The sequence below is a fragment of the Hyaena hyaena genome, unplaced genomic scaffold (assembly GCF_003009895.1).
Source record: "Hyaena hyaena isolate Hyena2069 unplaced genomic scaffold, ASM300989v1 scaffold_285, whole genome shotgun sequence".
Lineage (NCBI taxonomy): Eukaryota > Metazoa > Chordata > Mammalia > Carnivora > Hyaenidae > Hyaena > Hyaena hyaena.
Window position 1 is genome coordinate 2,184,506 of NW_024080917.1, and position 14,840 is coordinate 2,199,345.

The 14,840-nt window shown below is 48.5% G+C and overlaps 1 protein-coding gene and 1 pseudogene across 1 annotated transcript in view; one reads left to right on the plus strand and one right to left on the minus strand.

The window, feature by feature from the left end:
• Positions 1-14,840, minus strand: part of RAB11FIP3 (RAB11 family interacting protein 3) — an 86,681-nt gene that overhangs the window by 62,762 nt on the left and 9,079 nt on the right. The gene's annotated exons all lie outside the window — the stretch shown is intronic.
• Positions 6,966-7,368, plus strand: LOC120241504 (annotated as a pseudogene).

Genomic DNA, 14,840 nt, shown 5'->3' on the forward strand with positions numbered 1-14,840 from the left:
TCTCTGCTGTTAGAGCGGGGCCCGCTTTTAATCTTCTGCCCCTTCTCCCATGCTCACGTTTCCCCCACCCACCCAAAAATAAACATTAATTTTTAAAGATTTTTAAAATGTGTCTGGGGAGCCTGGGTTGGATCATTCAGTTAAGTTTCTCATTCTTGACTTCAGCTCAGGTCATGATGTCACGGTTCATGGGTTTAAGCCCCATGTTCATGGGATTCTCTCTCCCTCTCTCCCTGTTCCCCTCCCTTGTTCTCTCCCCCCTCCAAACAAACATTAAATAAAAAGACTGTGGTAATAATAAAAAAAAAGATGAAGAAGTCTCACTGTGTATTCTGAAAGTCTCTGTGAGGAAGGCTCATCTCTGACCTGAGAGACAACAGGCAGGATGCGGGAGGCAAAGCAAGGTGTTCTCTTTCAGCAGAGAACTTTCTTCGGGAAGTCAGGATTGCCAGCAGGGCCTACAGAGAACAGGAAGGGAGAGGAGACGGCCTGGGCCCCTCCCTGTACTTGTCACCCTCAGAGTAAACAGCTTCACCTCGGTGCATCTACCCCGAGTATTTTAAGCCACTTACTCTCAGTCTTTAATAAAAATAAAAACAGCACAGAAACATACAGTCCAGAAACATTTTAAGAACTTTCCAATTTTGGAAACCATCTACAAGTTCACCAGGTCATATAATATATAATCTATTAATAACACAATATAATAATATATAACACATAAGCAAATAAATGCACCAAGTTTTTACAGCATGCCTATTTTTAGGAAATGAGCATTCTGAAAATGCTATTCACACCTACAAAAACAGGAACAAAAGATTCCTAAGAAGTAGGATAAATATTTTTCACACAAAAATTAAATACAAATCAACAAAACAAAAAAAAGAGACTGATCTGTTCAACGGGTCCTAGATAACCAGACATTGCAAAAACAAACACGCAAAAACCACAGAGAAGAAACAGAGCCTCCCTTTATTTTTTTAATGTTTATTTTCGAAAGACAGAGAGAGAAAGCGCACGCAAGCAGGCGGGGTGGGCAGAAAGAGAGGGGGACAGAGGATCTGAAGTGGGTTTCTGCTGAAAACAGCATGATTCGGGGCTCAAACTCACAAACCGTGAGATCATGACCTGAGCCAAAGTCAGACACTTAACTGACTGAGCCACCCAGGTGCCCCAACCCTCCCTTTATTTTTATTATTATTTTTTTTAATGATTGATTTATTTCTAGGAGAGAGAGAGAGACAGCATGAGCAGGGGAGGGTCAGAGAGAGAGGGAGACACAGAATCTGAAGCAGGCTCCAGGCTCTGAGCTGGCAGTCAGCACAGAGCCCGACGCGGGGCCCGAACCCACGAACCGCGAGATCATGACCTAAGCGAAAGTCGGACGCTTAACCGACTAAGCCACCCAGGCGCCCCCCAACCCTCCCTTTAAAAGTCAGAAAAGTATTGGGGCCCCTGGGTGGTTCAGTGCATTGAGCATCCGACTTCAGCTCAGGTCAAGATCTCGAAGTTCAGGAGATCGAGCCCCACGTCAGGCTCTGTGTTATCAGCGCAGAGCCCACTCTGGATCCTCTGTCCCTCTCTCTCTGCCCATCTCCCACATGCTGCACCCTCGTGCTCTCTAAAATAAATAAAACATTACCAAAAAAAGGGGCCCCTGGGTGGCTCAGTGGGTTAATCGGCTAACGTCGGCTCAGGTCATGATCTCACGGTTGGTGGGTTCAAGCCCTGCGTCAGGCTCTGTGCTGACAGCTCAGAGCCTGGAGCTGCTTCAGATTCTGTGTCTCCCTCTCTCTCTGCCCCTCCCCTGCTCATGCACTGTCTCTATCAAAAAATGAATAAACATAAAAAAAAAAAAAAAGTCAGGAAAGTATTCACTCTTCCTACCCCAATTCAAATAGCCCAAAACCACTAACTCCCAGGAGCCAGGAAATGTGTTTCCTAATTTCTTCTGGCAACTCTCACAAAAAGCTAGTGTAGAGCTCAGTGCACAGTGAGTGGGCTACCAGTGACGCCAAATATATGGTGTCAGGTAACCCCAAACTACCCCAGGGCCAAGTCCTGCAGTCACAAGTCACAAATACACAGGCAGTGTTTGAAAATTCCCCTAGCGGGGCGCCTGGGTGGCTTAGTCGGTTAAGCGTCCGACTTTCGCTTAGGTCGTGATCTTGCGGTTCGTGGGTTCGAGCCCCGCATCGAGCTCTGTCCTGACTGCCAGCTCGGAGCCTGGAGCCTGTTTTAGATTCTGTGTCTCCCTCTCTCTCTGACCCTCCCCTGCTCACGCTGTCTCTCTCTCTCTCTCTCTCCTAGAAATGAATAAAACATTTAAAATAAAATAAAATAAGATAAAATAAAATAAAATAATAAAATAAAATAAAATAAAATAAAATAAAATTCCCCTAGGATGTCCAAAAGGGAAGTAAAGTCCGGAGAACATGGCTTTGCACACAGTGAGCCCTCAACCACGCAGACTTCTTTGAAGAGCACTCCCCAAGGGGTGCCTGGCTGGCTCAGTCAGGAGAGCAGAAGAGTGCACAACTCTTGATCTCGGGGTTGTGAGTTCAAACCCCACCCTGGGTGTAGAGATTGGTAAATAAGAATAATAATAAAGATACTTTAAAAAAAAAAAAAAGTACTTGAGGCACCTGGGTGGCTCAGTCGCTTGAGCTTCCAGCTTTGGCTCAGGCATGATCTCAGGGTTCGTGGGTTCAAGCCCTGCGTCAGGCTCTGTGTTGACAGCTCAGAGTCTTGAGCCTGTTTCAGATTCTGTATCTCCCTCTCTTTGACCCTTCCCTGCTCATTCTCTCTCTCTCTCAGAAATAAATAAAACGTTTTAAAAAAATAAATAATTTAAAAAATTAAAAATTAAAAAAAAATGCGTGTGTATGCGCATGTATACACGCACACACAGATATAATGAAAGTATAAACAGCACTCCTCAGACGTCAGGAGCGCTATACCTGCCTGCTCACTGCTCACAACCACCTGTGAATCAGGTTCCCCGAGGTTCCTCATTTACAGAGAGGCCTAGAGCAGCTGAGCAACCTGGGGGGGAGGGGGTCCCTAACCTCTCTTAGAGTAATTCCTTCCCCTGCCCCTCAGCCTTCCTTCCCCGTCATTCTGTGCACGCCCTATACCTCCCGCTGCACCCTGTCACTGGTGTTCTCCCCAGGTCTCCACTGGGGTCTCCAGATGGGCACCACTGTCACTGCCGGCTGGTTCCCAACACCCCAACACCGTGCCCCACTTTTTCCTTGCCGACAGACCTCAATCCTTCCTCAATTCCTGTGATCCGTGCATACCCAGGAGCACTACTCCGCGCCAGGCACCTTGGTGGCACGTGGGTGGGAATGGAGACAGAGATGACAGACAGCAGAATAAGTAAAATATGGAGTCTGTAGACAATGTGAAGCTAAGGAGAACAGTAAAGTGGGGAGAGGGGAGGCGGGAGTCTTGGAGGCAAGAGGGGTCCCGTGGGGAAGGCTGCCCGCGGCCGGGTCAGGAGAGCAAGGCTGACCGGTGTAACCAGCGAGGCCTGCGCTCCTCACACTCAAGGTGAACGCTGCGCTCCTGACAGCTCTCTTGGGGACGCTGCTGCGGCGCCAGGGACAGCACTCGGGAGGCACTGCTCGCGCCAACTGCGGCGCCTCCACCCTGAGCCCCACGCGGTGCGGGGACCTGCCTGGAAAGCATCTGTGAACAAACATGGCCAAGGAAGTGGGGGGGTCGGTGGGCCCGGGACACTGCAGGGGAGTTTCTTAAACAGAGACACAGGGAAGGGGTCTTCTTTCTACCAGCGGCTGCAGCCACGACCGTGAAGAGAGCAGCCAGCACGTGGCGCGGAAGACGCAGGGCCGGATGGGAACGATGTTGTCAGGAGTCACGCACCCACGGCTCGTCCTGCGTGAGCTGACCCTGCGGGGCCCCGACTGCTCTCCCCCATCTGGGCCCTCTTTCTAAACAATGGATCCTATCACCTACCCCTCTCTGCTTAACCCTTTAATGCCTTCCAGAGACTCAGAGAGACAGACTGCAGGCCCGAATTCCCAGCCGGAGCCGGGGCCCCCGCCCCTCCACCCGCCAGCTCCGTGCCCTCTTTCCTCTCACACAGGCCTCTCCCCGCCGCACCTGCACCTGCGACCCTCCTTCCTCTCCCACCCTCTGCTTCACTAATTCTACTCAGCTTTAGAACGTCAGCTTAAAACGCACCTCAGAAAACACAATGAAAAGAAAAGAAAGAAAGGGACTCCCCTGAGGGAAACTCCTAACTAGGTCGGGTTCCCTGTTACACAACCTCACGTACTCTCTGCTTTCCTTCACAGTAGCCGGCAGTGCTGGCAATTAGCGAAAGGACAGAAGTGTGCCACTCTTGCTTATCGTCTGTCCTCGGCACCTATGACGCTGGCTGGCACGAGGAAGATGCTCAGTCAGCACCACCAGGCACACGTGCTGAGTGAGACGAAGCCCAGACCTGACTCCGAGGCTCCCAGGATGCCAGGGCGCCCCTACATGAAGGCAGCGCGGCGCTGAGGGGCCGGGGCCGGGACGAACACAGGCGCCACTGCCAGCACAGTGTGGCCAGCACGGCAGCGGCCGCGGCCCTCCTTCCTGCAAGAACAGTCCGCAGACACTCCGCTCCCCGGCACATCGCGTGTGACCACCGGGGGCCACGGGGGCCCCTGCAAACCCAGCGGGGGAGGAGTGCAGGCGGCATGCCACGTCTCAGCTCGCACTTTGAGGGACTTCATTCACTCATTCGTTTGATCTTTTCTTTCTTTCTTTCTTTTTTATTTTTTGACAGAGAAAGAACGAGTGGGGAAGGGACTGAGAGAGAATCCCAAGCAGTCTCCACACACTGTCAGCAGCTCGGAGCTCGATGCGGGGCTCGAACCCACGAACCTCGAGATCAGGACCTGAGCCGAAATCCGGAGTCAGAGCCCTAACTGCCTAACCGGCTGAGCCGCCCGGGCCCTCAGAGACAACACAGTAACAAGACACTGCTGCCAAACCAGATGAGGGGTTTCCAGCAACACAACCAAGGACACGGCTGCCCCCTTCCTCTGCTATGCCACAGAAACGCTTGAAAATGTTAAGAAAGCCTTCCCACACCCCCTCCAAATATCTCCAATTCCAGAGTCCAAGACAATAACTTCAAATTTCCCAGCACAAAAATTAGGTCTTGCTAGAAATTGTGAAAAATAATCTGTATAGTGGAGAAAAACAAACAATAAGTGCCTAGTACATCCACATAATGGAATATTCTAGGGTTACAAAAACCTAATTTCATGTGTGTGGACTCTGTCAAAATATGAAAACTTACACACAGACACACACAGACACACACACACACACACACACAATGCAGGATAAGGAACTCCAAACCAAACCACATTTGTTGGCACCAGATTTCCCAGAGACAACTTTCAGGGGAGAAGGGACAGGGGCAGCAATCTGTGTCCCAGCCCCGTCCCCTAGCTGTGTGACCCTAACAAGTCCTGCCCCACTCACAATGGCGACAGTGGTGAGGCCAGCGGGAGAAGCACTGAGCCTGTTCTGACAGGCGCATGCGCAGGATGCTGAGGACAGAAAGGGCCTTACACTGAGTTCAATGGAGAGAAGACGCGAGTTCCTTTCCACTCCCTCCTGAAAGTCCACTGGAGAAACACTGCTCCAGAGGAGAGACGCTGACCTTCTGGAAGACACACGGGGATGGATTAAGTGGCCACTCACTTAGAGCAAAGAACACAGTAGCATAATGGCCACAGAGAGGATGCCCGATGAGCAAGCAAAGCACGGGAAGGCGGGCATCAATCAGGTGCCGTACCTGACAAGGAAAGCCTGGGGGAACGTCTGGCGTGAAACCTCAGGCAGGAGGCTGACTCGGGCCAGGCAAGCGGAGATGCTCCAGAAGTAGGACCCCAGGCCTGGAAGGGAGGAGGCGACCCCAGCATGAGAACCGGGGCCAGGACACAACAGAAGTCCAAGAGTTCGTGCTGAGTGGTGGGGCCCCAGCAGACAGGCTAGCGAGAACTGTTGATGGGTACACGCAAAACAGAACGTGTGAACATGTAAACTGATGGGGCGCCTGGATGGCTCAGTCAGTTAAGAGTCTGGCTCTTGGTTTCAGCTCAGGTCATGATCTCGAGGTTCACAGGATCGAGCTCCACACTGGGCTCTGCGCTGACAGTGTGGAGCCTGCTTGGGATTCTGTCTCTCTGCTCCTCCCCCTGGTTATGCTCGTTCTCCGTCTCTCTCACAAATAAATAAATAACCATTAAAAAACAATGTAAAGTGATTCCAGGAGAAGCCAAAGGTTGCACTGGGCAGGAAATGTATTCCTGGCACCCCACATGGGGCAGTGGTGGAGAATGTCTGCAGTCAAAACAAACACAAAATGCCTATTTAATTCACATTAGGATTCACTATGCTGAAGCATGGAGGAGATGGAAGGGAAATATGCGAGTTTACCTTCCCCAAGAGAAAGGCAATAGCAACTACCTAAACCCAGGGGAGAGAACCCGAGAAGGAAACAGCCAGAAGAACAGGAACAGGCGGCGGGGGGTACCACAGCTACCTCCTGCTAGGCAGCATGCAGTACACCGCCGGACTTTTTAAACTGTGCACATGATAAAAATTAAAATTAAACTGAGATATAAAACTAAAACAAGTAACAAAAATGAGTGCGATAAGTGGAAGCTACAGAGTAGCAAGGGTGGGCCAAGGTGCCCACAGACTTCTCGCTGAGTCCTGGCTTCACCTCTGCTTTTCTACCAAACAGAAAGCAGTGAGGGCAGGGGGCAGCTTCATGTCTCCTGACGGCCTGCAGAGTGGGCTCCGGGCAAACATTTGTGAAATTAATGTCGGAGTAAATACAGCGTGAGGAAGAGAGACGTTGAAATAGAACCTGGTCTTTTAAGAGATGCAAACTCTTTCCATAAGCGGCGGCGGAGGTGGAGGGTACAGACATGGCCGAGGTTAAGGCTCGAGACCTTCGTGGCAAGAACGAGGAGCTGCTTAAACAGCCAGAAGACCTGAAGCTGTCCCAGCAGCACGTGGCCAAAGTGACAGGCGGCGCGGCCTCCAAGCTCTCCAAGATCCGGGTTGTTCACAAACCCATCGCCGGAGCTCTCACCATCATCAACCAGACTCAGGAAGAGAACCTCAGGAACTTCCACAAGCGCGAGCAGTACGAGCCCCGGGGGTGCGCGCGAGAAGGCCCGCGCAGGGCGCCGCCGGCTAAGCCAGCGCGAGGCAAGCCCGAGGCCAAGCGGCGGCCGCGCGGAAGGAACGACGTACCCGCTGCGGCAGTCGCGGTCAGGGCCCGAGCTCCGGCGTCAATACAACACAAACGGGAAAAAATCAAAATAAAAAAGTAAAATAAAGAGAGAGATGCAAACATTTTCGGAAGTCTCAGGAACGGCGGCTCTCTAGCCGTGACCCCGGGACAGGGAGCGGCGGCGTCAGCGCGAACCGGTCAGAAACAGCGCTTCGGGCGCCTGGGCGCTCTGTCCCCTAAGCAACCCACCTGGGCTCAGGTCACGCCCTCCCGTGCTGAGGTCAAGCCCTGCAAGGGGCGCTGCACTGACAGCTCAGAGCCAGAGCTTGTTTCCGATTCTGTGTCTCCCTGTCTCTCTCTGGCCCTCCGCCACTGGTTCTCTCCCTCTAGTAAACAGGCAGTTTTTTCAAACTTAAGAAAATTGGGCGAGCCCATCCTTAGAAAAACAACAAAAGACATTTCTTGCTCAGACGAGGCACACCAGACACCCTGCCCAGCAGCTGTCACGGGGCCTCCGGGTGACCCTGACGTGTGCAAACACGAGGGACCAGGCAACAGCTCCGTCACTTCCGCGGTGAAGGCACCTGTTCCCAAACAGTGAGTCCTGGGTGCTCTGCAAGATCAGGCGAGGCTCAGGACCTTCTAAGACCCTCTCTGCTTTCTTCTCTCTCACGCTCATGAGTGTAGAGCAGGGTGCTCTGCAGGCCCCGGGACGCACAGACCGCTCACAGAAGCAGCCGGAAGAATCTAGTTCTCTTCAAGTAAGCCAGACATTTAAGAGACTTGTGAAAATGTAAAACAATGCCACTCTTCTCACTATTTTAGAAAGTAGTATTTTTCATTAAAAATGTCATTGACAGGGGCGCCTGGGTGGCTTAGTCGGTTAAGCGTCCGACTTTCGCTTAGGTCATGATCTCGCGGTTCGTGGGTTTAAGCCCCGCGTCAGGCTCTGTGCTGACTGCCAGCTCAGAGCCTGGAGCCTGTTTCAGTCTGTGACTCCCTCTCTCTCTGACCCTCCCCTGCTCACGCTGTCTCTCTCTCTCCTAGAAATAAATAAAACATTAAAAAAAAAATTAAAAAAAAAAAATGTCATTGACAGGGGCACCTCTCTCTCTGGCGTCAGGCTCTGTGCTGACGGCTCATAGCCTGGAGCCTACTTCACATTCTGTGTCTCCCTCTCTCTGCTCCTCCCCTGCTCACACGCGCACTCTCTCTCTCTCAAAAATAAATGTTTTTAAAAAAATTTTTTAAATACTTTTTTTTAATGTTTTATTTATTTCTAGGAGAGAGAGAGAGACAGTGTGAGCAGGGGAGGGTCAGAGAGAGAGGGAGTCACAGACTGAAACAGGCTCCAGGCTCTGAGCTGGCAGTCAGCACAGAGCCCGACGCGGGGCTCGAACCCACGAACCGCGAGATCATGACCTAAGCGAAAGTCGGGTGCTTAACCGACTAAGCCACCCAGGCGCCCCTAAAAATTTTTTTTAAATTAGAAAAAGTCATTGATGTTGGGGTACCTGGGTGGCTCGGTTGGTTAAGTGTCCAAGTCTTAATTTTGGCTCAAGTCATGACCTCACAGTAGTGAGATCAAGCCCCACATGGAGCTCTGCACTGAGCATGAAGCCTGCTTAAGATTCTCTCCCACTCCCTCTCCCCCTTCCCTGTGTGCTCTCTCAAAAACAACATATTAATAACATGTAATGGATTTTTTTAATGTTTTTATTTATTTTTGAGTCAGAGAGAGACAGAGCATGAGTGGGGGAGGGGCAGAGAGAGAGGGAGACACAGAATCCAAAGCAACCTCCAGGCTCCAAGCTGTCAGCACAGAGCCCGATGTGGGGCTCACATCCACAGACTACAAGATCATGACCTGAGCTGAAGTCAGACGCTCAACCAACTGAGCTGCCCAGGCGCCCCATATTTTTTAAAATTTTTCAGTGTTTATTCATTCTGAGAGAGAGAGAGAGCACGAGCAGGGGAGGGGGAGAGAGAGAGGGAGACACAGTATCTGAAGTAGGCTCCAAACCCCACACTGTCAGCATAGAGGCCTGACATGGGGCTCAAACCCACAAACTGTGAGATCATGAACTGAGCCAAAGTAGGACGCTTAATTGACTGAACCACTCAGCTGCCACTGTAATGGATTATTTTTTAATGGGCTAATAAAAACATATTTCAGATTTTTTATCTTTATAATACAGTCAAGGTCACTAGATATAACTAACATAAAAGCCCTTTGGCCCTCAATAACATTTAACAATGTGCAGTGTCTAAGACAAAGAGTTTATGAACCAGGAGTCCAGGGCTTCAACAAGCCTAGCAAGGACTGACCATCACTAAAAGGTCACAGTACACAGTTAACCACACAGCAGTGACAACAGGCCTATTTGTGGCATAAGCACAACCCAAACCACAAATCCAGTTTTACTGCACTTTGTTGATACCTAAAGCCACCACAAAATGGCCTCGGGACTTCTACGTGCAACACGCCACACAGACACCTAATTCTCTACAACAGTATCTAACTGACTGCTTTCAGACCAAGACAAAATGGAAAGCAGAAAAACAAAGTTGCCCTGCAACAGGAAATTAATTTTTAGGCACCCTAAGTATTTCTGAGACCTTTCACTTATTTATTCAAACATGGATTTATCCATTTGAATACTGTCAGCAGGGAAGGGAAACGACAGCTCTTTCTAAATTTCCTTTTGAGGGAATCTGTACATTGGACAAGATATTTACATCCCTTGAGGGAACACCATACTTTGGTAAGAATAAGGTTTCATCGGACAGCTATTCTTAATTTCCCATTTCAACTCCTGTGTCAAAGGGAAGGGTCGTTTCATTCCTTGTGTGACTATCAGTCAATAAATGCCACCTTGAGTGTAAAGCTAATAACAAGTAAAACCTGTGTCCATGCATAACATTTCTTTTAAAACCTGTTTGAAAACAAAGAGTTCTGGGGTTTTACTGTTTCTTTTTAAGATTGATAAAAGCCACGCCATATAACATACAGTACAGGTTATCTAACGAAGTACAGGTTATACTCAATGAACTTCCCATAGTGTATTTTCCCTTTTTATTTTAAAATATGTTGAACCCACTGTAAAGTTCAAAGAATACTACAAAGAACATCTGTATATGCCTCCTCTGTGTCCAATTATTAATGTCCTCCCACATTCCCTTTTATCTCTTTCTACAAACCTGCACTTTTTTTGTGGAACTATTAAAAAAAAGCTGCAGAGAGGCACCTGGCTGGCTCAGTCAGTGGGGCATGCGACTCTTGCTCTCCAGGTCTTGAGTTCAAGCCCCATGCTGGGCATAGAGATTACTTAAAAATAAAATCATAAGGGGCGCCTGGGTGGCTCAGTCGGTTAAGCGTCTGACTTGGGCTCAGGTCATGATCTCGCGGTTCATGGGTTCAGGCCCCACGTTGGGCTCTGTGCTGACAGCTCAGAGCCTGGAGCCTGTTTCGGATTCTGTATCTCCCTCTCTCTCTGACCCTCCCCTGCTCACGCCGTCTCTCTCTCTCTCTCTCCAAAATAAAGAAAGCACTAAAAAACTTAAAAAAAAAAAATTAAGCATCCTGTCAGTATGCTAACAGCTCAGAGGCTGGGCCTGCTTCAGATTCTGTGTCTCCCTCTCTCTCTGTCCCTCTCCTGCTCATACTCAGTCTCTCTCTCAAAAATTAATAAAACATTAAAAATTTAAAACAAATAAGATAAAATCATAAAGTCCTTAAAAATTACATTATGGTGTGGACACCACGACGCATTCCTAAGCCTTTCAGCGTGTACTTTCTAGGAACAAGGGCCGTCCTTCTACGTAAGACCATTGTGACACCACTGACAGCAAGTTCATCTGTATTCAAAATTTTCCAGTCATCCCAATAATGGCCTTCACGCTTGCTTTGTTTCCTTTTAAAAACCAGTTTCTAAACAAGAATCAGTCTTGAGTTGTCACAATTCTTTCACCTCCTCAATCTAGATGGCCCCTCGCCTTCTTAGGAGACTGATATTTTCAAGTGTCCAGGAGACTGCAGAATGCCCTACATGCTGGCTTGTCTGGTTATTCCTCATGACTTGACTCAGGTTAAGCATTTTTGGCAAGAATGCCGGGGGCGTCAGGGTGGCTCAGTCGCTTAAGCGTCCTACTTCGGCTCAGGTCATGATCTCACATCTAGTGGGTTCGAGCCCTGCGTCCAGCTCTGTGCTGACACAAGGACCCTGGAACCTGCTTTGGGTTTGTGTTTCCCTCTCTCTCTGTCCCTCCCCCACTCACACTCTCTCTCTCAAAAATGAATAAATGTTTAAAAAAAAAAAAAAAAGAATGTTGACTCCCCAACCCCCGCCACTGAATCCCATTGAGGGGCCCATAATCTCCATTACTGGGAAGTCAGAATTTGATCACCTAATCACCGTGGGGTCTGACAGATTTCTTCAATGTAAGGAGTCTTCTTTTTATGAGTGGAATCATCACCTATGGAATGACACTTCAGACTGCGTGGGCACCCTGCCCCCTCTCCCCCTCAAGCATTCACAGCATGTTTTTTGATAACAGTGATGATCCTCATTTGAGTCAATAATTACCTTGGTCATCACAAAACACTGGTTCCCCCAACTCAACAACAACATTGATTCTCTAAATCTGTCACTTTCTCCTTTATTTTTTTTTTTATTTTTGTCACTTTCTCCTTTAAAGAGCACTTGTAAGGAATGCTCCTTTAGATTGTCACTAGGACTGGGTTTTACTCACTGTCCGCCACAGACTTAACGTTAAATTCAATGTGTCCGTTACATTACTCTATCCGTTATTATTACTCTATTCTGACACTCCCAATGTCCCAGATTTGCCCACTGGGAACCCATTCAAGCTGCTCCATTTTTGACACATCCCCATCAATGTTTGAACACTTCCTTGCTTTCGGGTACAAGATAATCCACACTGAATTCTGCCTGCCCAAGCCTGAAGTAAGTCACTTCTCTGAGAATCCCTGGTTGTTTAGTGGGAAAGGGTGTTTGTAACCGGTACCTGGGGGGCGAGGTGCTACTCACTGCTCCAAGACCCTTTCAGAAGACAGAGCTAAGAATTGTTTTTTACATTACTATTCATACTGATATCTCAATTTAAATCTCAAGACACAAGGACTCTCCCTCACCTTTTCCATACCATATTTTTTAATTTTACTTTAGAGAGAGGGAGAGAAAGAATATGAGCAGGGGAGATGGCAGAGAGAGAAATCAAGAGTCAATCAAGTGAGCCACCCAGGCGCACCTCCATACCATATTTTTATCCCCTTTCTCTCAGAGCGCCTTGGCTCCCAGCAGCAGTATACCCATTTGCTCTGACATACACCAGAAGTGATTTCAGAATTACTATGCTGATCTATCAACATACTTTGAACCTACTTTGTAGTAAGTTTCTTTGCAGTTCTTGTTTGCTTTTAAATACAACCCACCAAAGGAATACCAAGTACTGTGTTCACGACCCGTGAATTAATCTTTCCTATGTGGTTATATTAGTAATTCAACATACTTCCAAGTTCATGTTTCTTTTTTTTCTTTTTTTTAATTTTTTTTTTAATGTTTTATTTATTTCTAGGAGAGAGAGAGACAGCGTGAGCAGGGGAGGGTCAGAGAGAGAGGGAGTCACAGACTGAAACAGGCTCCAGGCTCTGAGCTGGCAGTCAGCACAGAGCCCGACGCGGGGCTCGAACCCACGAACCGCGAGATCATGACCCAAGCGAAAGTCGGACGCTTAACCGACTAAGCCACCCAGGCGCCCCATCAAGTTCATGTTTCAATCTGTATTCAATTTGGTTTCTATCAGGAGCACCTGGGTGGCTCAGTCGGTTAAGCCTCCGACTTCGGCTCAGTTCATGATCTCACGGTTTGTGGGTTCGAGCCCCACGTCGGGCTCTGTGCTGACAGCTCAGGGCCTGGAGCTGCTTCAGATTCTGTGTCTCCCTCTCTCTCTGACCCTCCCCTGCTCATGCTGTCTCTCTCTCACTCTCTCTCAAAAATAAATAAAACATTAAATTTTTTTTTAAAAATGTGGTTTCTATCATTGTCTTAATTTGTTTTTTAATATATAGAATATATGGATGGCTCAAAAGTCAGATAAAAAGGCAGACTCAAACAAGTTTTACTCCCACCCATATGTACCTTACACCCTGCCCCTACCCACTTAAGTTTTTTAAATTGCTTCCTTCTCTGTCCTTCCTAGATTTCTTTTTGCAAAAAGAAACAAATATATACATTTTACTTCTTCTTCTAATTTTGCATTCTTTCTTTCCAACACCTTCTCCTCCCCCGCACCCCTAACCTCTTTATTGTCCTATCCTGCTGGCCTAGCCCTGTCCTGAAGCCTGTGAATACAAAAACCTACTTAACCTAAAATGAGCAAATCAGAGGACTCTAGATGCTGGTGAGGATGTGGAGAAACAAGCACTTTCCTACACTGTTGGTGGGAATGTAAACTGGTGCAGCCCCTCTGGAAAACAGTGTGGAGTTTCCTCAAAAAATTAACAACAGAACTCCCCTATGACCCAGCAATAGCACTGCTAGGAATTTACCCAAGGGATACAGGAGTGCTGATGCACAGGGACACATGTACCCCAATGTTCATAGCAGCATTCTCAACAACAGCCAAAACATGGAAAGAGCCTAAGTATCCATCAACGGACAAATGGATCAAGAAGATGTGGTTTATCGGGGCGCCTGGGTGGCTCAGTTGGTTAAGCATCCGACTTCAGCTCAGGTCATGATCTCACGGTTCGTGGGTTCGAGTCCCGCATCAGGCTCTGTGCTGAAAGCTAGATTGGAGCCTGGAACCTGCTTCAGATTCTGTGTCTCCCTCTCTCTCTGACCCTCCCCCTGCTCATGCTGCCTGCCTCTCTCTCTCTCTCTCTCTCTCATTCTCTCTCTCAGAAATAAATAAAAACATTTAAAAAAAAAAAGAAAAGAAAAGAAGATGTGGTTATCTATACAACGGAATACTACATGGCAATGAGAAAGAATGAAATCTGGCCACGTGTAGCAACATGGATGGTCCTTGAGGGTGTTATGCTGAGCGAAATAAGCCAGGCAGAGAAGGACAAATACCATAGGTTTGCACGTATAGGAGGATTAGGAGGAACTTAACAGAGGAACGAGGAGGAGAAGAAGGGGGGAAATAGTGGGGGAGGGGGAGGGAGGCAGGCAAACCATGAGAGACTCTTGAATGCTAAGAACAAACTGAGGACTGATGGGGGTGGGGGGAGAGGAAGAGGGGTGATGGGCATGGAGGAGGGCACTTGGGATGAACACTGGGAGTTATATGGAAACCAACTTGACAATAAACTATTTTAAAAAATAAAAAGTAGGGGCGCCTGGGTGGCTTAGTCGGTTAAGCATCCGACTTTCGCTTAGGTCATGATCTCGCGGTTCGTGGGTTCGAGCCCCGCGTCGGGCTCTGTGCTGACTGCCAGCTCAGAGCCTGGAGCCTGTTTCAGTCTGTGACTCCCTCTCTCTCTGACCCTCCCCTGCTCCGCTGTCTCTCTCTCTCTCTCTCCTATAAATAAATAAAA